The sequence below is a fragment of the Coregonus clupeaformis genome, chromosome 31 (assembly GCF_020615455.1).
Source record: "Coregonus clupeaformis isolate EN_2021a chromosome 31, ASM2061545v1, whole genome shotgun sequence".
Classification (NCBI taxonomy): domain Eukaryota; kingdom Metazoa; phylum Chordata; class Actinopteri; order Salmoniformes; family Salmonidae; genus Coregonus; species Coregonus clupeaformis.
The window spans coordinates 1,930,390-1,953,732 of record NC_059222.1 but is presented as its reverse complement, the minus strand read 5'-3'; the positions used below and the strand labels follow the sequence as shown (position 1 = coordinate 1,953,732).

General features: G+C 45.5%; 1 pseudogene; it reads left to right on the top strand.

Annotated features, from left to right (window-relative positions):
* The first annotated feature begins 7,409 nt into the window (after positions 1 to 7,409).
* On the top strand, positions 7,410 to 22,997 carry LOC121548102 (annotated as a pseudogene).
* Positions 22,998 to 23,343: the final 346 nt, after the last annotated feature.

The following is a 23,343-nucleotide window of genomic DNA, read 5'->3' as shown; positions in this document are numbered from 1 at the left end:
ACACAATACCCCATAATGACAAATCAAAAACAGGTTTTTATAAATTTTAGCTAATTTATAAAAATAAAAAAAACGAAATATGACATTTACATAAGTATTCCGACCCTTTACTCAGTACTTTGTTGAAGCACCTTTGGCAGCGATTACAGCCTCGAGTCTTCTTTGGTATTACGCTACAAGCTTGGCATACCTGTTTTTGGGGAGTTTCTCCCATTCCTCTCTGCAGATCCTCTCAAGCTCTGTCAGGTTAGATGGGGAGCGTCGCTGCACAGCTATTTTCAGGTCTCTCCAGAGATGTTTGATCGGGTTCAAGTCTGGGCTCTGGCTGGGCCACTCAAGGACATTCAGAGACTTGAACCAAAGCCACTCCTGCGTTGTCTTGGCTCTGTGCTTAGGGTCGTTGTCCTGTTGGAAGGTGAACCTTCGCCCCAGTCTGAGGTCCTGAGCGCTTTGGAGCAGGTTTTCATCAAGGATCTCTTTGTACTTTGCTCCGTTCATCTTTCCGTCGATCCTGACTAGTCTCCCAGTCCCTTCCATTGAAAAACATCCCCACAGCATGCCACCACCATGCTTCACCATAGGGATGGTGCCAGGTTTCCTCCAGACGTGACACTTGGCATTCAGGACAAAGAGTTCAATCTTGGTTTCATTAGACCAGAGAATCTTGTTTCTCATTGTCTGTGTCACAATGCTGGGCTTGAACTCCGGTCTCAGATGTGGAGAGCTGGGGGTAATACCCCTTAGCCACAGAGGAGGTGAAGTAGGACCCAAATGAAACACCCAAGGCAATACTCCAGGCAAGTAGATTTAATGTAAAAACAAAGGTTCCTTGCACTTCAAAAATAGTCCAACAAAAGTTCTTCTCAGAAAGAGGTATATTAACAAAACAGGAGGCAAAACAAAATAACTCCCCGAGGGGAGAAAAACAAACTAAAGATAACTTAGAAAACCTTACTTGGAAAGACACGGTGGAACAAAGCAGGAGACACATAGCCAGGACTCAATAACCAAGTGAGAAACAAGGGGAAAACACACAGCTAAAATACACAAGGGGAAACAAGGCACAGGTGACCTGGATCAAGCTAATTAGGACACACGAGGAAGAACTAAGGCAGAGGGGAACACAGATGACCTCTAGAGGCCCGGAGACAAACAGGAGGCAGGAAGCTGACACACACGAGGAAGAACTAAGGCAGAGGGGAACACAGATGACCTCTAGAGGCCCGGAGACAAACAGGAGGCAGGAAGCTGACAGGACCCCCTCCTCTAGGAACGACTCCTGACGTTCCTTCCAGAACACCCCGGCCTCAGGGTGCGAAAATCTCGGATCAAACCTGGGTCCAGGATGTCCCTGGCTGGAACCCAGGAGCGCTCCTCCGGCCCGTAGCCCTCCCAGTCCACCAGATACTGCAGAGAGTTCTGGACCCTCCGGGAGTCCAGTATCCGGCGGACTGTGTAGGCTGGCTGGCCGTCAATCATCCTGGGAGGTGGCGGGGGTCTGCGTGGGGGGGCAAAAGGAGAAGACAAGACAGGTTTAAGGAGTGAAACATGGAAAGTGGGGTTAATTCTAAGGGAGCGAGGCAGAACCAAACGATACGAAACAGGGTTAACCTTTCTAGCTATGCGGAAAGGGCCGATGTATCTCTGGGAAAGCTTCTTGGATTCGACCCGGAGGGGCAGGTTCTTAGTGGCCAACCAAACTCTCTGACCAGCTCGGAAACTAGGGGCCGTCCGGCGGTGTCGATTAGCCTGACTTTGGTATCTCTGGGAGGTCCGAAGGAGGATACACCTGGCCTTCTTCCAGGTCCGCCTACAGCGTTGGACAAAGCGCTGGGCCGAGGGAACACCAACTTGCGCCTCTTCCTCTGGAAATAATGGAGGGTTGTAACCGAACTGGCATTCGAAGGGGGACAATCCGGTGGCTGAAGACTGGAGGGTGTTGTGGGCATATTCAGCCCAAATGATATAGGTGGCCCAAGACGTGGGATTACTGGCCGCCATACACCGCAGGGTGGTCTCCAGATCCTGATTAATCCGTTCCGTTTGGCCATTAGACTCTGGATGGAACCCCGACGATAGGCTGGCTGTGGCCCCAATAAGCCTGCAGAAGGCCCCCCAAAACCGGGACGAGAATTGGGGACCTCGGTCAGAGACCACGTCCAGGGGAATGCCAAATATCCGGAAGACATGGCTCATGAGGAGCTCAGCAGTCTCCTTAGCCGAGGGCAGCTTGGGCAGGGGAATAAACCGGGCAGCCTTAGAGAACCGGTCAACGATCACTAGGATGACGGTGTTGCCCTGGGATGGAGGAAGTCCCGTAACAAAGTCCAGAGAAAGGTGTGACCATGGCCTTCGAGGAATAGGTAAGGGATGGAGCAGTCCCTGGGGTCGCTGGCGTGTCGACTTTCCCTGGTTGCACACCGGGCAGGCCTCAACATAGACCTGCACGTCCTTCTTGATGGACGGCCACCAAAACCGCCGTCGGAGGAATTCCAGTGTGCGAGCACTGCCTGGATGGCATGTCAAGGGCGACTCATGACCCCACTGCAAGACGCGGGCCCGAACAGAGAGAGGAACGTACAGGCGACCGGCAGGACCACCGCCTGGATCGGGCTCATGGACCAGGGCTTCTCGTACCCCTCTTTCTAGTTCCCACTGAAGAGGTGCGACGATCCTAGACCTCGGAATAATCGATGCCAAGGGCTTCTCTTGTACCTCGGGAGAATAGGCTCGAGACAGGGCATCCGGCTTGACGTTCTTGGTGCCAGGTCGGTAAGACAGGATGAACTGGAAACGATTAAAGAAAAGGGACCATCGTGCTTGCCGAGGGTTCATCCGCTTAGCCTGTTGGAGATATTCCAGGTTCTTGTGGTCTGTGAGAACCTGGAACGGGTGCTGAGCCCCCTCAAGCCAATGGCGCCACTCTTCCAAGGCCAGTTTTACTGCAAGCAACTCTAGATCCCCCCACGTGGTAGTTGCGCTCGGCCTCAGACAGGCGGCGAGACATGAAGGCACAAGGGTGTAATCTCCCATCCTCACCCCTCTGTGACAGGACGGCTCCCACCCCCCACCTCTGAGGCGTCCACCTCCACCACGAAAGGTCTTTCTGGGTCAGGAGTCACCAGAATCGGAGCAGACGTGAAGCGGCGCTTGAGATCCTCGAAGGCCCCTGCTGCTTCCGGACCCCAGTGAATCTTGGTCCCTCCTCCCTTGGTAAGCGTCGTCAAGGGGGCTACCACCGAGCTGAAATTCTTGATGAACTTCCGATAGAAGTTAGAAAAGCCAATGAACCGTTGAACCTCCTTGACCGTGGTAGGTGTGGGCCAGCTGTGGACCGCTTCGACCTTCTTGGGATCCATCTCTAGGTGCCCAGGAGTGACAATAAACCCGAGAAACTGAGTCTGAGAAACATGAAATTCACACTTCTCAGGTTTAACGTAGAGGTGATTGTCAAGGAGCCTCTGGAGAACCCGGCTAACATGCCCCTCATGCTCCTTCAGTGACCTCGAGAAGATGAGGATATCGTCCAGGTACACGAAGACGAACAGATTAAGCATATCCCGGAGAACATCATTAATCAGGGCTTGGAATACTGCGGGGGCATTGGTGAGCCCGAACGGCATCACCCGATATTCATAGTGCCCCGTGGGCGTGTTGAACGCCGTCTTCCATTCGTCACCTTGCCGGATCCGCACGAGATGGTAAGCATTGCGGAGATCCAGTTTAGTAAAAATGGAAGCCCCTTGAAGCAGCTCAAAAGCAGTGGCCATGAGAGGAAGAGGGTATCGATTCCGAACCGTGATCTTGTTGAGTCCCCGGTAATCAATACAAGGCCTAAGACCCCCGTCCTTCTTTTCAACAAAAAAGAAGCCCGCCCCAGCCGGGGAAGTAGAGGCATGGATGAGGCCGGCTGCCAAGGACTCCTTAATGTAGGTGTCCATAGCTGCGTGCTCGGGGGAGGACAAGGAAAAGATCCGACCTCTAGGAGGGCAGCACCCAGGGAGTAGATCAATGGCACAGTCATACGTGCGATGAGGCGGTAAGGAAGTAGCCCGGGCCTTGCTGAACACAGCCTTGAACCGATGGTAAACACTGGGGACTAGGGAGACGTCAACAGACTCTTGAAACTGGGTACTAGGGGCTGAGGGACTCTGAAGCATGCATGTGAGTTGGCAAGTGGGACCCCAGCCTAGAATGGTGCCAGTAGACCAGTCGATCTGGGGATTATGTCTGCATAGCCAAGGGTGACCCAGGATTATAGGATACTCGGGAGAGTCAATGAGATAGAAGGTTTCCTCCTGCTGGTGTTGAGAGATGGTAAGTCGCAGGGACTGAGTCGCCTCTGTAACCTTTCCTGGTTCCAGAGGTCTGCCATCTAAGGCTGTAACTGCCTGGGGATGAGGAAGTAGTTGGGTAGGGATCTTAAGTTCCTTAGCCAAGGTTACATCCAGGAAATCACCTGCGGCACCGGAATCGATCATAGCCTGGACCCGATGCTGGTGGCCCTCCCAGGACAGAGTGGCTGGAATAGCCAGGACAGCGTTAGTAGGAGGAGCTCTAATTCTCCCCATCACAGCCCTCCTGTAGCTGGGCGGGGACTGGCGTTTCCCGAAAGCTCGGGGCAAGTGGAGCGGAAGTGGCCGGCAACCCCGCAGTAGAGGCACCGACGCTCCCTCATGCGACGTTCCCTTTCGTTGGGAGAAAGCCTGGAACGGCCTAACTGCATGCTCTCCGGGGAATCCTGGACCAGTTCAGGAGCCGGGGAAGCTCTGAATGACGGAGTCCAAACAGGAGAAACAGAACTGCTCCGAGGAACTTGGGACTGAGACACCTGGCGGCGAGCCGTTCTCCGCTCTCTTAGACGATTGTCCAGGCGGATGGCCAAGGCTATGAGGGACTCGAGATCTCCAGCTGGTTCTCGGGTGGCTAACTCATCTTGAAGGGGGCTCAGATAACCCTCCCTGAAAGCAGACCCTCAGCGCTTCATCATTCCATCCGCTCCTTGCTGCTATGGTCCGAAAATCAATGGCGAAATCTGCCGTGCTTCGGGGGCCCTGACGGAGAGACAGTAGGCGCTTGGAAGCCTCCCGCCCACTGACAGGATGATCGAACACCCGCTTGAACTCTTCTACAAATGCAGCGTGGGAGTCACAACAGGCCTCCTGGGACTGCCACACCGCAGAGGCCCAGGCGAGCGCCTTGTCTGAAAGAAGGGTAATGATGTAGGCAATCTTGGAACGGTCTGTGGGAAAACTTGAGGGTTGGAGCTCGAAGGTGAGGGAGCATTGGGTGAGGAAACCCTGGCAAGAGCTTGGATCCCCAGAAAAGGGCTTGGGAGGTGGTAGTCGGGGCTCCGCCAACCGAGAAGGCCTGTCGTCACTGGGAGGTGACCTGGGGGAAGGGAGAGGACCAAGGAGGCGTTCAAAGAGCTGGTGAAGGGAACTCATCATTTCGGCCAGGAGTTGAGAATGTCTAGCCATCAGCTCCTCTTGTCGGCTGAGAACGGCTTCATGGCGCTGGAAAGAAGCCTCATGTCGAGTGATCACCGCCAACAGGTCCTGGGAACTGAGTGTTTCTGGGTCCATGATTGACTTGGTTATTCTGTCACAATGCTGGGCTTGAACTCCGGTCTCAGATGTGGAGAGCTGGGGGTAATACCCCTTAGCCACAGAGGAGGTGTAGTAGGACCCAAATGAAACACCCAAGGCAATACTCCAGGCAAGTAGATTTAATGTAAAAACAAAGGTTCCTTGCACTTCAAAAATAGTCCAACAAAAGTTCTTCTCAGAAAGAGGTATATTAACAAAACAGGAGGCAAAACAAAATAACTCCCCGAGGGGAGAAAAACAAACTAAAGATAACTTAGAAAACCTTACTTGGAAAGACACGGTGGAACAAAGCAGGAGACACATAGCCAGGACTCAATAACCAAGTGAGAAACAAGGGGAAAACACACAGCTAAAATACACAAGGGGAAACAAGGCACAGGTGACCTGGATCAAGCTAATTAGGACACACGAGGAAGAACTAAGGCAGAGGGGAACACAGATGACCTCTAGAGGCCCGGAGACAAACAGGAGGCAGGAAGCTGACACACACGAGGAAGAACTAAGGCAGAGGGGAACACAGATGACCTCTAGAGGCCCGGAGACAAACAGGAGGCAGGAAGCTGACAGTCTGAGAGTCTTTAGATGTCTTTTGGCAAACTCCAAGAGGGCTTTCATGTGCCTTTTACTGAGGAGTGGCTTCTGTCTGGCCACTCTACCATAAAGGCCTGATTGGGGGAATGCTGCAGAGGGGGGCCAGTATGAAAATGTATGCACTCACTAACTGTAAGTCGCTCTGGATAAGAGTGTCTGCTAAATGACTAAAAATGTAAATGGTTGTCCTTCTGGAAAGTTCTCCCATCTTCACAGAGGAACTCTGGAGCATTGTCAGAGTGACCATCGGGTTCTTGGTCACCTCCCTGACCAAGGCCCTTCTCCCCAATTGCTCAATTTGGCCGAGCGGCCAGCTCTAGGAAGAGTCTTGGGGGTTCCAAACTTCTTCTATTTAAGAATGATGGAGGCCACTGTGTTCTTGGGGACCTTCAATGCTGCAGAAATATTTTGGTCCCCTTCCCCAGATCTGTGCCTCGACACAATCCTGTCTCGGAACTCTACGGACAATTCCTTCGACCTCATGGCTTGGTTTTTGCTCTGACATGCAATGTCAACTGTGGGACCTTATATAGACAGGTGTGTGCCTCTCCAAATCATGTCCAATCAATTGAATTTACCACAGGTGGACTCCAATCAAGTTGTAGATGATCAATGGAAACAGGATGCACCTGAGCTGAATTTCTTGTCACATAGCAAAGGGTCTGAATACTTATGTAAATAAGGTATTCTTGTTCTAGTTTTTTAAATACATTTCCTAAATTTCTAAAAACCTGTTTTCACTATGGGGTATTGTGTGTAGATATATGAGGATTTTTTTTTTATTTAATCCATTTTAGGATAAGGCTGTAACGTAACAAAATGTGGAAAAAGCCAAGGGGTCTGAATACTTTCCGAATGCACTGTATTTAATCGATGAAATGTGTTACATAATAAAATGTGTGAAATGAGTGAAGAGTACCGTAACAAATATATTTGGATTATTTGGACATACTTATTTGGACATTATGTATAGTTTATGAGTATGGATATGATTTTGTAATAGTACAGGCCTATGTACATTTGCATGTCTGACAGAGAACTGAACAGTAACAAAGATTTTTGACATGACTGCCACCTTTTGCATATTTACAGCTTAAACCCTGCAACTAATAATGACTATGTCATATGTGTAGTGATGCATCTGTTCCCAAACGGATTCAATTCCCACTCTGGTTTAAGACCCACATCCAACCTGTTCTTACTACAGGGATGGAAAAGAACGACCCAGAAAGAGGTGTAGGAGGAGGAAAGAGAGACAATGAAGAAGGAATGAAAGACAAACAGCTAAAGAACCATCTCAACAGCGAGGAGAAGGGCGAGAAGGAGAAGAAAGTGGGTGAGAAGGACGCGAGAGAGCCGGCAGTCCAGGTCCCTGTTGAGGAGCAGCTGGGCGCTGAGCAAACGTCTCACCATCAACGTCTCAGGGATGCGCTACGAGACCCAGCTCCACACTTTGGCCCAGTTCCCGGACTCCATGCTGGGCGACCCCAGATGCCGGCTTCGCTACTTCGACCTGTTGCACAACGAGCTCTTCTTGGACTGCAATCGGGCCTGCTTTGACGCCATGCTCTACTTTTCCCAGTCGGGTGGGCGGCTTCCGGCGGCCCGCCAATGTTCCCCTGGATGTTTTCATTGACGAGCTGCATTTCTATGAGCTGGTCGAGTAGATCATGGCGTGCTTCGAGGAGGACGAGGACTTCCCCAAGGAGTCTGTGAATGCTGTTTGAGCATCCAGAGTCATTGTCGGGCGAGAGCATCATCGCCATCACCAGCGTCATGGTGATCGTGGTGCCCATCCTCATCTTCTGCCTGGAGATGTTGCCCGACTTCAGGAGCAAGAATGAGTTTTGTGAGGTAAGGCGGCAAGGGAGTAGTGAGATGGGATCAGAGTTTGTGAGCGGAGTTGAGCGATCGGAAATCCCGCTCATCGCTCATGGAGCGATGCTTGCGCAAAAGAAACTCCTGCTCCAAATTCGCTCCATTCATTAAAATCACAATTTAACCATCACCCATCTATTTTTGGGACTACCTGGACCTACCATTTGCTTTTGAAGTATTGAAAGCAAACCATATGATTTGAATGAAAAGTATTTTAATAAACGTGAAAAGGTGAATGTAAGAAGCGTTCATCATTTAAAATAGGCTACACGTCGTATTAAACAACATATAAACACTTTAAATTGGTCAGGAGCCAGACAGGGAGCCTAAGAAGGAACACAAATTAATTATTTAGGCTATATTATTTCAAATATTTCAAGGCTATAACCTACAAAGAAATACATTGTGAAGCATTTGCGAGTGCGACACAATAGGCTGGTAGGGACATAAAGGGCTCAGCATTTAAACAACATTTCGTTGTATTAAATCATTATAGTCTATAAATTGCGCATATAGGCTGACTTACTAAGAATTAAATACAACTTCAATCATTTTTAGAAACACGAGATTGACCAGGCTCAAGCGATGGTACCTGGAGAGCAGGCCAGCAATGGAGAATATCCTCTCTGCGTTTGCAGGGCCACTGGGCTAAACACCCTCCAGGCCACTCTTGCCAGGTTGGGCAGAGATGAAGAGTTTTTATTTTGTTATTTGTCTATAGGTAGGCTTAAAGGTTTTTTAGGCAAAATAACGCAATCAAAACGGAAAGCTCCTTGAAAGTTGGAATATGCCAGGCCTATTGGGCCAAAATCAATTATGGCCTATTGTATAGATCATAGAACAAAAATTAACAAAACCTTTAAGAGATCTGATTTTTAGTTTAAAAATACATTGCTACAATGACACACTTAGTTAGCTACCCACCTTGTTCCTTTCTTTTAGCATGTGCAAGTAGTAAGTACACCATCATGCTTTCGGGATATGTGTCATTTCAGATTCCACAATGATTATTTAGTTGTGGACAATACATCACTGCACTCCCTCTCTTGGTCTTTGTCCTCATCTTTGTAAGTTGTAAATCACCTTGATTTTGCACCTGTGTGTTTTATCAGCTTCTTTATGAAAATATTTAGCGAACTCCATAACAGTAGCTAAAGCAATGGGCTATTGCAGCACACAAGTAGACTACAAATGCATACCGTGCCAGGCATGCCCTGAGCTCGTGAAGTGAGCACTACTGGAGCGAAATTGGAGTGGGCGAGAAGGCCCATGTTCCAGCCTTTGGGAATCTCGCTCTGTTCTCCAGTCAAATTGGGCACGCTCCGCTCCTCGCTCCAGCTCCGCTCCGCTCACATACTCTGGATGGGATAAAGAAGAGACAAGGAAAATTGAAAACGTTTGGGTCAATAGTCCAAAGTGGCCAAATATCCACTTGTTTCCTCCTCCATCTAAAATAGGAGAGATTGAGTGAACATTCGGTAGATGGAAAGTGTTACATAACATTACAGTCAGAGCAGGTTAGGGATAGTTACTGGACATGTGATGGTAAGGGAGAGGGGAAATATGATATTTTGTGAAAGAGGGTTAACAAGTGTTTAAGCAATGATGTCATTAAAACAATGATGTCTTTGAAACAATCGAATGAAATACTACATTTTGGTCTAACTCCCACTTATCTGCTTTTGAATATTTAATCGAATTTTGAAAAGCGTCAAGAGAGCAAGATGGATGGAGGGAAAGATAGAGGAGAGCCATGTATCATTTTCAAAATGACACATTTCTTCCTCTTAAGTTTTATTAATAATTTCAACTGTTCAAACCGGTTATTGGATATTTACTTCAGATACGTAACAAATTAGTATTGCGACACATTTTTGTGTCATACAGTCAACTCATCTGGTAAAGTCTAAGTCTACCTCACATGGTCTATCTGGTGTGTCTTGAATGGGATGTGTGCAGGACCGAATTAAGAAATCATAGGCCCCGGGGCATTGTTTTTGTTTTTATAGCCTTTTGAAAATGCATTTCATGCAATTCTACCTCATCTACATGACAGAAGACATTAACTGAATATTTCTTAATACCACACAAATGACCGAAATGAGTGGCTACTCTGACACTGACAAACTGAGATTAATCTGGTCTTGAATTCAAACAAACAATAGCCCAGGCCAGTGAAGCGACACACAGATAGTACAATATTAGGAAGAAATACAGTACCAGTCAGATGTTTGGACACACCTGGGTTTTTCTTTATTTTTACTATTTTTTACATTGTAGAATGATAGTGAAGACATCAAAACTATGAAATAACACATATAGAATCATGTAGTAAGCAAAAAAGTGTTAAACAAATCAAAATATATTGTATATTTGAAATACTTCAAAATAGCCACCCTTTGCCTTGATGACAACTTTGCACACTCTTCGCATTCTCTCAACCAGCTTCATGAGGTAGTCACCTGGAATGCATTTCAATGCGTTTGAGCCAATCAGTTGTGTTGTGACAAGGTAGGGGGGGTATACAGAAGATAGCCTTATTTGGTAAAAGACCAAGTCCACATTATGGCAAGAACAGCTCCTATAAGCAAAGAGAAATGACAGTCCATCCTTACTTTAAGACATGAAGGTCAGTCAATACGGAACATTTCAAGAACTTTGAAAGTTTCTTCAAGTGCAGTCGCAAAAACCATCAAGCGCTATGATGAAACTGGCTCTCATGAGGACCACCACAGGAATGGAAGACCCAGAGTTACCTCTGCTGCAGAGGATAAGTTCATTAGAGTTACCAGCCTCAGAAATTGCAGCCCAAATAAATGCTTCACAGAGTTCATGTCACAGACAAATCTCAACATTAACTGTTCAGAGGGGACTGTGCGAATCAGTCCTTCATGGTCGAATTGCTGCAAAGAAACCACTACTAAAGGACACCAATAAGAAGAAGAGACTTGCTTGGGCCAAGAAACATGAGCAATGGACAATAGACCGGTGGAAATTTGTCCTTTGGTCTGGAGTCCAAATTTGAGATTTTTGGTTCCAACCGCTGTGTCTTTGTGAGACGCGGTGTGAGTGAACGGATGATCTCCGCATGTGTATTTCCCACCGTAAAACATGGAGGAGGAGGTGTTATGGTGTGGGGGTGCTTTGCTGGTGACACTGTCTGTGATTTATTTAGAATTCAAGGCACACTTGACCAGCATGGCTACCACAGCATTCTGCAGCGATACGCCATCCCATCTGGTTTGGGCTTGTTTTTCAACAGGCCTCCAGGCTGTGTAAGGGCTATTTTACCAAGAAGGAGAGTGATGGAGTGCTGCATCAGATGAGCTGGCCTCCACAATCCCCCAACCTCAACCAAATTGAGATGGTTTGGGTGGCTTTTTGAAGAATCTCAAATAGAAAATATATTTTGATTTGTTTAACACTTTTTTGGTTACTACATGATTCCATATGTGATATTTCATAGTTTTCATATCTTCACTATTATTCTACAATGTAACAAATAGTAAAAATAAAGAAAAACCCTTGAATGAGTAGATGTGTCCAAACTTTTGACTGGTACTATATATATATATATATATATATATATATATATATATATATATTATAGGCTACAGTAAGCTACTAAATATAATTTCCAGTTGCACACTGACTCACTTAATGATGAAGATGAAGCCATAGGCTACTCACGGGGATGGCTGATGCGCTCCTCATGGCAATAGCCTATCCTCAAGATGAGTTACTTTGGAAAACAGTGCTGCTGTTTTGGGAGTTGTTGAGAAATAATTATTTCTATTGGTTCTACAGACAGATTAGTCTTCTCGTTTCAGCAATAGGCATTTGTTTTCCAAACTGTACGTTTTTCGGCGATTGTATTTTGAATTCTGCAAAGCACAAACCTACAGGCGCAACCAACCATAGAAATATAATCCATAGATGGCAGTTCCATCCAAGTCAGACTGGCAGCCATTGTTAGTGTACCCAAGAGTTTAACGGTCAAATTGCCAGGGTAAGCGTTTCCAAAAGCTTCTATGGACATAAGTCTATGGCCACAACACAAGCAAAAAACTGCGGCCTTTCCGACTGTAGGCATGTCAGTAACTGCCAAAATAAAGGAAACACTTCAGTAAATGAGGGATACAAAGTATACAGTGCCTTTGGAAAGAATTCAGACCCCTTTACTTTTTCTTACGCTAAGGCCTTATTCTAAAACATTTTTTTTTTATCTCAGCAATCTACACACAATACCCCATAATAAAAAAGCGACAACAGGTTTTTTAGAAATTTTGGCAAATGTATAAAATAAACAAAACAGAAGTACCTTATTTACATAAGTATTCAGACCCTTTCCTATGAGACTCGAAATTGAGCTCAGGTGCATCCTGTTTCCATTGATTATCCTTGAGATGTTTCTACAACTTGATTGGAGTCCACCTGTGGTAAATTCAATTGATTGGACATGATTTGGAAAGGCACACACCTGTCCCACAGTTGACAGTGCATGTCAGAGCAAAAACCAAGCCATGAGGTCGAAGGAATTGTCCGTAGAGCTCTGAGCCAAGATTGTGTCGAGGCACAGATCTGGGGAAGGGTACCAAAAAATTTCTACAGCAGTGAAGGTCCCCAAGAACTCAGTGGCCTCCATCAGTCTTAAATGGAAGAAGTTTGGAACCAGGGAAAGTGGGAGACTAGTCAGGATCGAGGCAAAGATGAACGGAGCAAAGTACAGAGAGCTCCTTGATGAAAACCTGCCCCAGAGCGCTCAGGACCTCAGACTGGGGCAAAGGTTCACCTTCCAACAGGACAACGACCCTAAGCACACAACCAAGACAATGCAGGAGTGGCTTCGGGACAAGTCTCTGAATGTCCTTGAGTGGCCCAGCCAGAGCCCGGACTTGAACCCGATCTAACATCTCTGGAGAGACCTGAAAATAGCTGTGCAGCAATGCTCCCCATCCAACCTGACAGAGCTTGAGAGGATCTGCAGAGAAGAATGGGAGAAACTGACCTAATACATGTGTGCCAAGCTTGTAGCATCATACCCAAGAAGACTTGATGCTGTAATCGCTGCCAAAGGTGCTTCAACAAAGTACTGAGTAAATGGTCTGAATACTTATGTAAACTGTTTTTGCTTTGTCAGTATGGGGTGTTGTGTGTAGATTGATGAAGGGGGATTTTTTTTTTAGAATAAGGCTGTAACGTAACAAAAAGTGGAAAATGTTAATGGGGTATGAATACTTTCCTAAGGCACTGTATGTTATGTTGTGGGGTGCATTTTCCTGGCATGGTTTAGGTCCACTTATAGAATCTATGCCAATGCACATTGAAGCGGTTCTGCCAGCTCGTGGTGGCCTGACACCTTTTCAAGACAGTTTATGTTGGTGTTTCCTTTATTTTGGCAGTTACCTGTATGTGCTCGTGATAAAACTTAATCCACAGTTATTTTTTTAAACTATTGATCCTCTGTGGCAAAATTATTCTCTCTGGTGTATGTTGAACATTGAGAGCGGGCTCCTGTGTTTGGATGAAAAAAAAAATATATAATACAAATAAATAATGTAATGTTTATTTGTGTTTTTTGGTCTCTTTGGTCCCTTACTGGCACAGCCCCTGACTGACACAATTGACCAGTCACATTTACTTATAATGCAGTTTTTTATTTTATCAATTGGTTACCCTGTCAAGGCAGGGCATCCCAGTTACCCACGTGGGCCCCCTACCTCCTCTCCTACCCACATCTGATGATCAGCAGAGCGGCACAGGCAGCAGCAGGCAGTCTAAACTTATTGAGAGCAGGCTCCTGAGTCCTCCTGTGGTTATATAATATATACTGTATATATAATATATACTGTATATATTTCCTTCATTTCTTAAAATACTATTTTTTTGTTGCCTTTTGGGCCCCCCACGGCCCTGGGCCCAGGGGCTTCAGTCCGTAAGCCCCTGCATTAATCCGGCCCTGGATGTGTGTAGTTCTGGTGTGTCTTGAATGGGAGGTGTGTAGCTATGGGATGTGTCTAGTAGATACCCATTGACTACCAGTCACTCTGTTAACGCTAGTTAGCATTGGCTCGCAAAACTACCTCTAACTTCCTTCATATCCACGAGTTCATCTGACTCTGGGGATGTAGATAAAGGGCCTCATTGCCAAAATCCCAAAGTATTCCTTCAAAAGGTTTGGGATAGAGTTAAAATAAAACATTTGTATCTACCACTGAGATTGAACATGCAACCTTTGGATCTGGAGTCATGGTAATAGCGCTCACTGTTGCCCCTAGTGGCCGGTTTTGATGGCATTTCCCAACATTCTCAGCACATGGACAGACGTCCAATTTCAAAGTCAATCTTGAGCAATCTGCCTGGTAATGTTATCACATTCCTTCAGGAGAGCTATACTAGGCTGACGGTGGCTGCCTTTTGCACGAGGGGTGACTGCCAGGAAGCGCTTGTAACAGTGCAATCTTGTCTCCCCAGTGAGGAGTGGCAGGCTGACTGAAGAGTGTTGGCTATGCGGCTGGGCCGCAGAGGAGGGAGACGGGATAGCGACAGTGGAGATGGATGGGGAGCATGGGGAGTGGCGTGAACACTCATGTTTCTCCTTGGAGATCTCGGTGGGGGGCAGCGTCTTCCAGGACACCTTCTTCCTGGTGGAGACCATGTGTGTCTGCTGGCTCTCTTTTGAGCTGCTCATGTGTTTTGCCAGCTTTTTTTTTTTTTTTTTTTTTTTTTTTCACCTTTATTTAACCAGGTAAGCCAGTTGAGAACAAGTTCTCATTTACAACTGCGACCTGGCCAAGATAAAGCAAAGCAGTGCGATAAAAACAACACAGAGTTACATATGGGGTAAAAAACATAAAGTCAAAAATACAACAGAAAATATATATACAGTGTGTGCAAATGTAGCAAGTTATGGAGGTAAGGCAATAAATAGGCTATAGTGCAAAATAATTACAATAGTATTAACACTGGAATGCTAGATGTGCAAGAGATTATGTGCAAATAGAGATACTGGGGTGCAAAAGAGCAAAATAAATAACAATATAGGGATGAGGTAGTTGGGTGGGCTAATTTCAGATGGGCTGTGTACAGGTGCAGTGATCGGTAAGGTGCTCTGACAACTGATGCTTAAAGTTAGTGAGGGAGATAAGAGTCTCCAGCTTCAGAGATTTTTGCAATTCGTTCCAGTCATTGGCAGCAGAGAACTGGAAGGAATGGCGGCCAAAGGAGGTGTTGGCTTTGGAAATGACCAGTGAGATATACCTGCTGGAGCGCAGACTTCGGGTGGGTGCTGCTATGGTGACCAATGAGCTAAGATAAGGCGGGGATTTGCCTAGCAGTGATTTATAGATGGCCTGGAGCCAGTGGGTTTGACGACGAACATGTAGTGAGGACCAGCCAACAAGAGCGTACAGGTCACAGTGGTGGGTAGTGTATGGGGCTTTGGAGACAAAACGGATGGCACTGTGATAGACTACATCCAATTTGCTGAGTAGAGTGTTGGAGGCTATTTTGTAAATGACATCGCCGAAGTCAAGGATCGGTAGGATAGTCAGTTTTACGAGGGCATGTTTGGCAGCATGAGTGAAGGAGGCTTTGTTGCGAAATAGGAAGCCGATTCTAGATTTAACTTTGGATTGGAGATTCTTTATGTGAGTCTGGAAGGAGAGTTTACAGTCTAACCAGACACCTAGGTATTTGTAGTTGTCGACATACTCTAGGTCAGACCCGTCGAGAGTGGTGATTCTAGTCGGGTGGGCGGGTGCCAGCAGCGTTCGATTGAAAAGCATGCATTTAGTTTTACTAGTGTTTAAGAGCAGTTGGAGGCTACTGAAGGAGTGTTGTATGGCATTGAAGCATGTTTGGAGGTTTGTTAACACAGTGTCCAATGAAGGGCCAGATGTATACAAAATGGTGTCGTCTGCGTAGAGGTGGATCTGAGAGTCACCAGCAGCAAGAGCGACATCATTGATATACACGGAGAAAAGTGTCAGCCCAAGAATTGAACCCTGTGGCACCCCCATAGAGACTGCCATAGGTCCAGACAACAGGCCCTCCGATTTGCCCAGCCAGATGCACTTTTTCAAGGATGTGATGAACATCATCGACTTCACAACCATCCTGCCCTACTAAGGACACTGAGAAGGCCCCGGGAATGTCACTGTCCATCATCCGGGTGATCAGGTTAGTCAGGGGGTATTTCTCAATATGCATACTACCGTACTCCAAACTGTCATGCTTCGAGTGCATTCTCCGAGGACGTTCTCTTGAGTCCGTTCTTGTGAGGACGAGAGTGTGGAGTACGCATAAAACATTACATTTGAGAAGCACTCGCACTCCCCCTACTGTATTACCTCACACACGCTGCACCTCCCCATTCACTGAACCTTCTTCCAGCCAGGACAATGGCAATAGAGACGAAACAAGATACACACAAAGCAAACGTTTTACTTCACAATTATCAGCTAGCTATATGTGAATCGTAATAATCTAGCTAGCCAGCTAGTTAAACAGCCAAATGCCTTTAAACTAATGTTCTGCAAGGTAGATGTCAATTCTTCGTGGGTAACAAGCTACCAATTCTTAGTGGCTAGATAGCTAGCCAGTTAGCCCTATTGACTTACTATGGATTTACCCATTCACTGAACCTACTTCCAACCAGGACAATGGCAATAGAGACGAAACAAGATATACACAAAGCAAAAGTTTTACCTCATAACCATCAACTAGCTACAGTTGAAGTCAGAAGTTTACATACACCTTAACCAAATACATTTAAACTCAGTTTTTCACAATTCCTGAAAAAATTCCCTGTCTTAGGTCATTTATTTTAAGATTGTGAAATGTCAGAATAATAGTAGAGAGAATGATTTATTTCAGTTTTTATTTCTTTCATCACATTCCCAGTGTGTCAGAAGTTTACATACACTCAATTAGTATTTGTTAGCATTGCCTTTAAATTGTTTAACTTGGGTCAAACGTTTCGGGTAGCCTTCCATAAGCTTCCCACAATAAGTTGGGTGAATTTTGGCCCATTCCTCCTGACAGAGCTGGTGTAACTGAGTCAGGTTTGTAGGCCTCCTTGCTGCACACACTTTTTTCAGTTCTGCCCACACATTTTCTATAGGATTGAGTTCAAGGCTTTGTGATGGCCACTCCAATACCTTGACTTTGTTGTCCTTAAGCCATTTTGCCACAACTTTGATTTAGCTTCCTGACTGATGTCTTGAAATGTTGCTTCAATATATCCAAATAATTTTACTTCCTCATGATACCAACTATTTTGTGAAGTGCACCAGTCCCTCCTGCAGCAAAGCAACCCCACAGCATGATGCTGCCACCCCCGTGCTTCACGGTTGAGATGGTGGTCTTTGGCTTGCAAGCAACCCCCTTTTTCCTCCAAACATAACGATGGTCATTATGGCCAAACAGTTATATTTTTGTTTCATCAGACCAAGTCTGAGGACATTTCTCCAAAAAGTACGATCTTTGTCCCCATGTGCAGTTGCAAACCGTAGTCTGGCTTTTTTTATGGTGGTTTTGGAGCAGTGGCTTCTTCCTTGCTGAGCGGCCTTTCAGGTTATGTCGATATAGGACTCGTTTTACCTTGGATATAGACTTGTACCTGTTTCCTCCAGCATCTTTACAAGGTCCTTTGCTGTTGTTCTGGAATTGATTTGCACTTTTCGCACCAAAGTACGTTCATCTCTAGGAGACAGAATGCGTCTCCTTCCTGAGCGGTATGACGGCTGCGTGGTCCCATGGTGTTTATACTTGCATACTATTGTTTGTACAGATGAACGTGGTACATTCAGGCATTTGGAAATTGCTCCCAAGGATTAACTAGACTTGTGGAGGTCTACAAATAAAATTCTGAGGTCTTGGCTGGTTTCTTTTGTCAAGCAAAGAGGCACTGAGTTTGAAGGTAGGCCTTGAAATACATCCACAGATATACCTCCAATTGACTCAAATGATGTCAATTAGCCTATCAGAATCTTCTAAAGCCATGACATAATTTTCTGGAATTTTCCAAGCTGTTTAAAGGCACAGTCTTAGTGTATGTAAACTTCTGACCCACTGGAATTGTGATACAGTGAATTATAAGTGAAATAATCTGTCTGTAAACAATTGTTGGAAAAATTACTTGTGTCATGCACAAAGTAGATGTCCTAACCGACTTGCTAAAACTATAGTTTGTTAACAAGAAATGTGTGGAGTGGTTGAAAAACAAGTTTTAATGACTCCAACCTAAGTGTATGTAAACTTCCGACTTCAACTGTATATGTGAATCGTAATAATCTAGCTAACCAGATAGTTTAACAGGCAAGAATGACCTAAAATTAATGTTATGCAAGGTAGTAGTCAATTCTTCATGGTTAGCTAGCTACCAATTCTTCGTGGCTAGCTAGCTAGCTAACGGTAGTAGTTAGCCAGTTCGCCCTATTCACTTACCATGGGCATGCAATCTATGCAAACTACAGTGGCTATTGAAGGCAGGTAAACATGCCAAAATGAACGCAATGTATTTTTTAACATTTTCAAGATACAATATTGTAGTCAGTCAGTATATGAGATGTGAATGGGCAACGTTTCATTCCGAAGTCAGAGTTTATTTTCTCTCGCTTCAACTCAAATAATAGCTTTTACTATCATTGATATCAAGAAATGTTGCATCATTTTATACGTGGTTGCGTCATATTTCTGTCCATATTTTTCGTTGAAGATTGCATCGATGCAACCACAAGGACACAGCGTTCGTCAGCATCGCCGACGCCTTCTGGTGGTCTGTGGTCACCATGACAACCATGGGCTACAGCGACATGTACCCCAAGACGGTGTGGTTGGCCATTGCCGGCATGCTCACCATCTCGCTGCCTGTGCCTGTCATTGTGTCCAACTTCAGATACTTCTACCACTGCGAGATGAAGTGTGAGGACGACACCAAGTACACACACAACAAGACCTCGCTGTGGCAGGACGAGGAGCATGAGGGTGTGGAGGAAGGTGAGCTAGACAGAGCAGGAAGTTGAGCGGGGCCAAAATGTACCTCAGGGAACACCAGTTGACTCAGGTGTGATCCTTCAGCTGTGACCCTGTCACAAAAAAGAGATTAGAAAAATAACCATTGAAAAGCTTTAAACCAGTGCAATGGCAAACTGACACTGGCATATAGTGTGAAAGCAGCAATATGTGTATCAGAAAAACATGAATGTCTGTTCTAGTTTTTATGGTGCAGATAAAACTATCATCATCAGGGGGAGACAAACAATTGACTGGTGTAGGAACATTCAACTACACTACCGTAGGTTGCTTGCCAGAAAGATAAAGGAGAATGAGTGACATGCTTGTTGTTTTCATTCGTCATGCTATTCATTTTTAAGCTATGAGTTGTAAATTATTAATTGTAATATTAGCTTGTATGTTCTTTAAAGAGTTGAATCTTCATTGTAATTTTAGTGCTGTCAATATGAAACACGGTGTCTTCTCATCTTCTTTAATCTTATCTTATGCAGTTTATAAAATGTATTTTGTTATAATGTATTCAAATGTATTATGAAGGAGCACTTCTCAAACTGAAAAAGCAAATGTTGGTCGACAGAAACAAGGAGCAACTACACATTAAAAACAAATGGTTGTATATAGTGCCAAATTAGGGTTTGTTGGTTTATAAACATAGTGGGTTAGCCACTAAAAAACGTAACACAAAAAACAATAGTCCTTCCTTCCGGTCTGTTGCGTGTAGAATATCGAAGGTTACGTATGTAACCACGGTTATGTGAGCTATATGGATCACTTCAATATATTGGTATCATTCCGCGGCGGGGGGATACATCCGAGGTGAGGATTTACAGATTTACTGCCGTGTACACCTGTGTCACGGCTGGGGTTCGCCCCTATATATAGACCCCATGGCTGCGACACACGTTCTCTACATCATTTTTGAGGCGCCTCTAGCACCGTAGAGGATTGGAGTGATCCATATAGCTCACATAACCATGGTTACATACGTAACCTTCGTTATGTTTCACTATATTGGATCACTCCAATATATTGGTATACCCGTACCAGATTTAGTCGGTGCTAGAGGGACCTGGTCAGCCAGCGGCAAAGTCCCAGCGCGGAACCAAGATTCATGGGCCGTCAATGTGGAAGGCGGGTCCCGGCACAGTCCCCGGAAGGGGCCCAGGACCGCTGAACCAACCGCTGAGGGAGGGAGGTGCCACATTTACCCGATAGTACCTAGAAAAGGTGCAAGAGGAAGCCCAGCTGGCTGCAGCACAAATATCAGCGAGGGGCACTCCTCTCAGTATAGCCCAGGACGCAGCCAAACCTTGTGTTGAATGTGCCACCACAGATCCCAGCACTGGCCTGCCAGCCAGGCGGTATGCTCCCTGACTCACTTCGGGGCTGTCATTACTTACTGTGCAAAGTTATGAAAAACAATTATCTCTTATAACTTCTCAAATCACATCCCTTTCTTAACAAAAACACTTTCATAATTTTTCATATTACATGCACAACCCATAGTATGGAAACTTCATCTAAGTAGTGGGTATACTTTCCAAGTTACAGTATTTCCTTTTTAACATTTTTAATGACATCACAAAATAACAAACAAAATGACATTAGTGTTCTATAGATCGCCTCTGACCATTCCCCACATTCTACGTTAGAAATATTGTTCCAGTATTCGATTTTGAACGTGTTAGAGTTTCAGCGGGAAATGGGTCTGTTGAAACAAAGCACGTTCCTTTGGCGAATTTGGAGAGCACCTGGATCTTCTCCCTTGATGTTCAACAGGACGTGAGTTGTTAATCCCCACTAGTTATTGCCTTCCCCCAGAGGGGGTCTGATTGAAGTTATTAATTGCAAACCTGATCTGACCTATTTGGATTCTCGTGGTCAGTCATGACACTAGTGAGGTTCTCATCACTAGTGTCCAACAGGGGCAGGTAAGGCCAGCTGCTCTCTGTGGCTGGATGGAGGACCTTTGGTGGGTCATTCTTCCGTCACACTCCTGGTTAGACAATTTTACAATTGATCAAGCTCAAGCTCTTTTGCAGGTGCAGCATCCAGAAGTAGGAGGCCTCCTCATGGTGGGCGGCATCACCATGCTGTCAGCAGTACCAACATTGGCCCAGGGGTTTGTCCAGATAGTCAATCACAGGCTAACCACTGGGTCACGGTAAGTAACCTTCGCTGCCAGGAAGGTACTGTTAGGGTGTATGACTCCAGTGGTCATGACACCACCCCAGAGTTTCTCTCACATCTCACCTCTCTCTTATCTTTTCCAGGGACCTCTGTGACTGTGGAGTGGCCGGCAGTCCAGCAGCAGAAAGGGGGCACAGATTGTGGGATGTCTGCTATTGCAAACAGTCTTACTCTCTGCAGAGATGAGGAACCCTCCATGGCACTATACCATCAGAAATCCATGAGAAAAAACATATTTTCTCTTGTTTTCAGGCTGGGTGCCTGCCACCATTTCCCAGTCCCGATTCCAGTCCCCGTCCTGGGTCCAGGCCTCCCAAGGTATCCACACCCTACACAAGAGAGGTCAGCATCCACTGCTTCTGCTGGAAATACGTGAGAGAAGGTAAGGAGGTGGCCCGTTGCAGGAGATGTGGCAAGCGTTTTCATGTGTCTTGTTTGTCTCATGTCGTCAATGTGCATGAGATTGGTCTGTCCATCGTGTCCGTTGTCCGTCATCTGTTTTGTCTGATGTTTTCCCCACCCTTGTTGTCACTGCTTGGCCGGCTCCCCACCTCAAGACGGTAGGTATTTTACTACATTACATCTTGTTGTAAATTGTATGTTATTGTAAATAACCTTAATCATGTTGTAATATTGTTTTACATTTGTATAAAGATGTGTTATCTTGCAGACATTGGCTGTGAAGTTGGTAATTTGGTTGGTAAGTATATAGCACATGTATCTGTCTTGTATTGCAAGTAACGTTTACAAACAGGTAAATATTCATATATTTTTCCATTTGTTTGCTGGTAAATATTTGAAACTTGCTCGAATTGGCTGTAAATGTATACATTTGATACAAAATGTATTCATTGCAAGTAACATTTTCAATTGACTAAAATGTAGTGTTCAGTTGCCCAGTTCCTAACTGGTCCTTAACACCTTCTCTCTAGCCATGAATCTTTTGTGCCCAATTCCAAATCAAACTTTAGGCCAGGGACATTGGTTTCTAGTTAGGGTTTGCATATCCGGAGGTTCTAGATTTATGTACGTAATATGGCAGAAGTGTCCTGGAGCCCATTACACAGCAGGGTGGAGTCATCACCATATTGCTACACCTATCCAAGCCCCATCAGGCAAACACTAAAAAGATAGAGTAGGGGTTTAAAGGCCTTAATTAAACTGGGTCAAAAATATATTTTAAAAAACCTTCTCTCGGCCTGTACCTTGACGTGGTGAGAGGGCTTCCAACTAAACCAGGCCCATGTTATTAAAAATGAATATCCTTAATGTTTGCTTTTCCGTCCCACCACCCCTGACTGAGACTGGCTGCCTGTCGAGGACAAGTGACAGGAAGAACTAGCCGCAGCACCTGTCTCTTGATTCTGCCTCTTCCCTCTCTCCTCATCCTTTAACTCTTCCTCTCCTCTCCCTCCAGACGAAATTCTGCATCTAATGACATCTGATTGCCCAAAACTCTGCCCGCTCATCCCATCCCCTCCTCCCTTCTCCATCTCTGGAAACCTCCTCCCATCAGACAGGCATCCTTTCTTTCTTTTCTATGTCTGCCATTAACATTATTGCATGTTTAATCGAACATTGAATTGAAATTAAATCAATCAATAACTGTATTTGTACATACCTGATCTACCTGTAGCCTGTGTCTTTGCTTGTTTGCGTTTGTCTCCTCCCCTGTTCACTTGAACTCTGTTCCTGTTCTCCAGGAACTAAGGGTTTCTGCCTAACACGCAGATGTGGATCCACTTGATGTCTTCCATTACCAACCACCCTCCAACTTTTCATTACATCATCTAAAGCTACAGTTATTGTAATTATCTGCTAAGACAGTTATCTTGCTCTATCATACTGGGCACATAATATGTGAGATACACAGATTAACTAAAAACACTAGCACTGCAAACACTCAGAACAAAGAGAGCAGCAGTGCCTGGACTTTACAGTCTCCCTCTTCAAGTCCCCCTTCCGAGACTGGCTGCCTGTTGAGAACAAGTGACAGGCAGAACCTCCCACCCACACAGCACCCACCACCTCTATATTCCACACACCAGAATTAAGT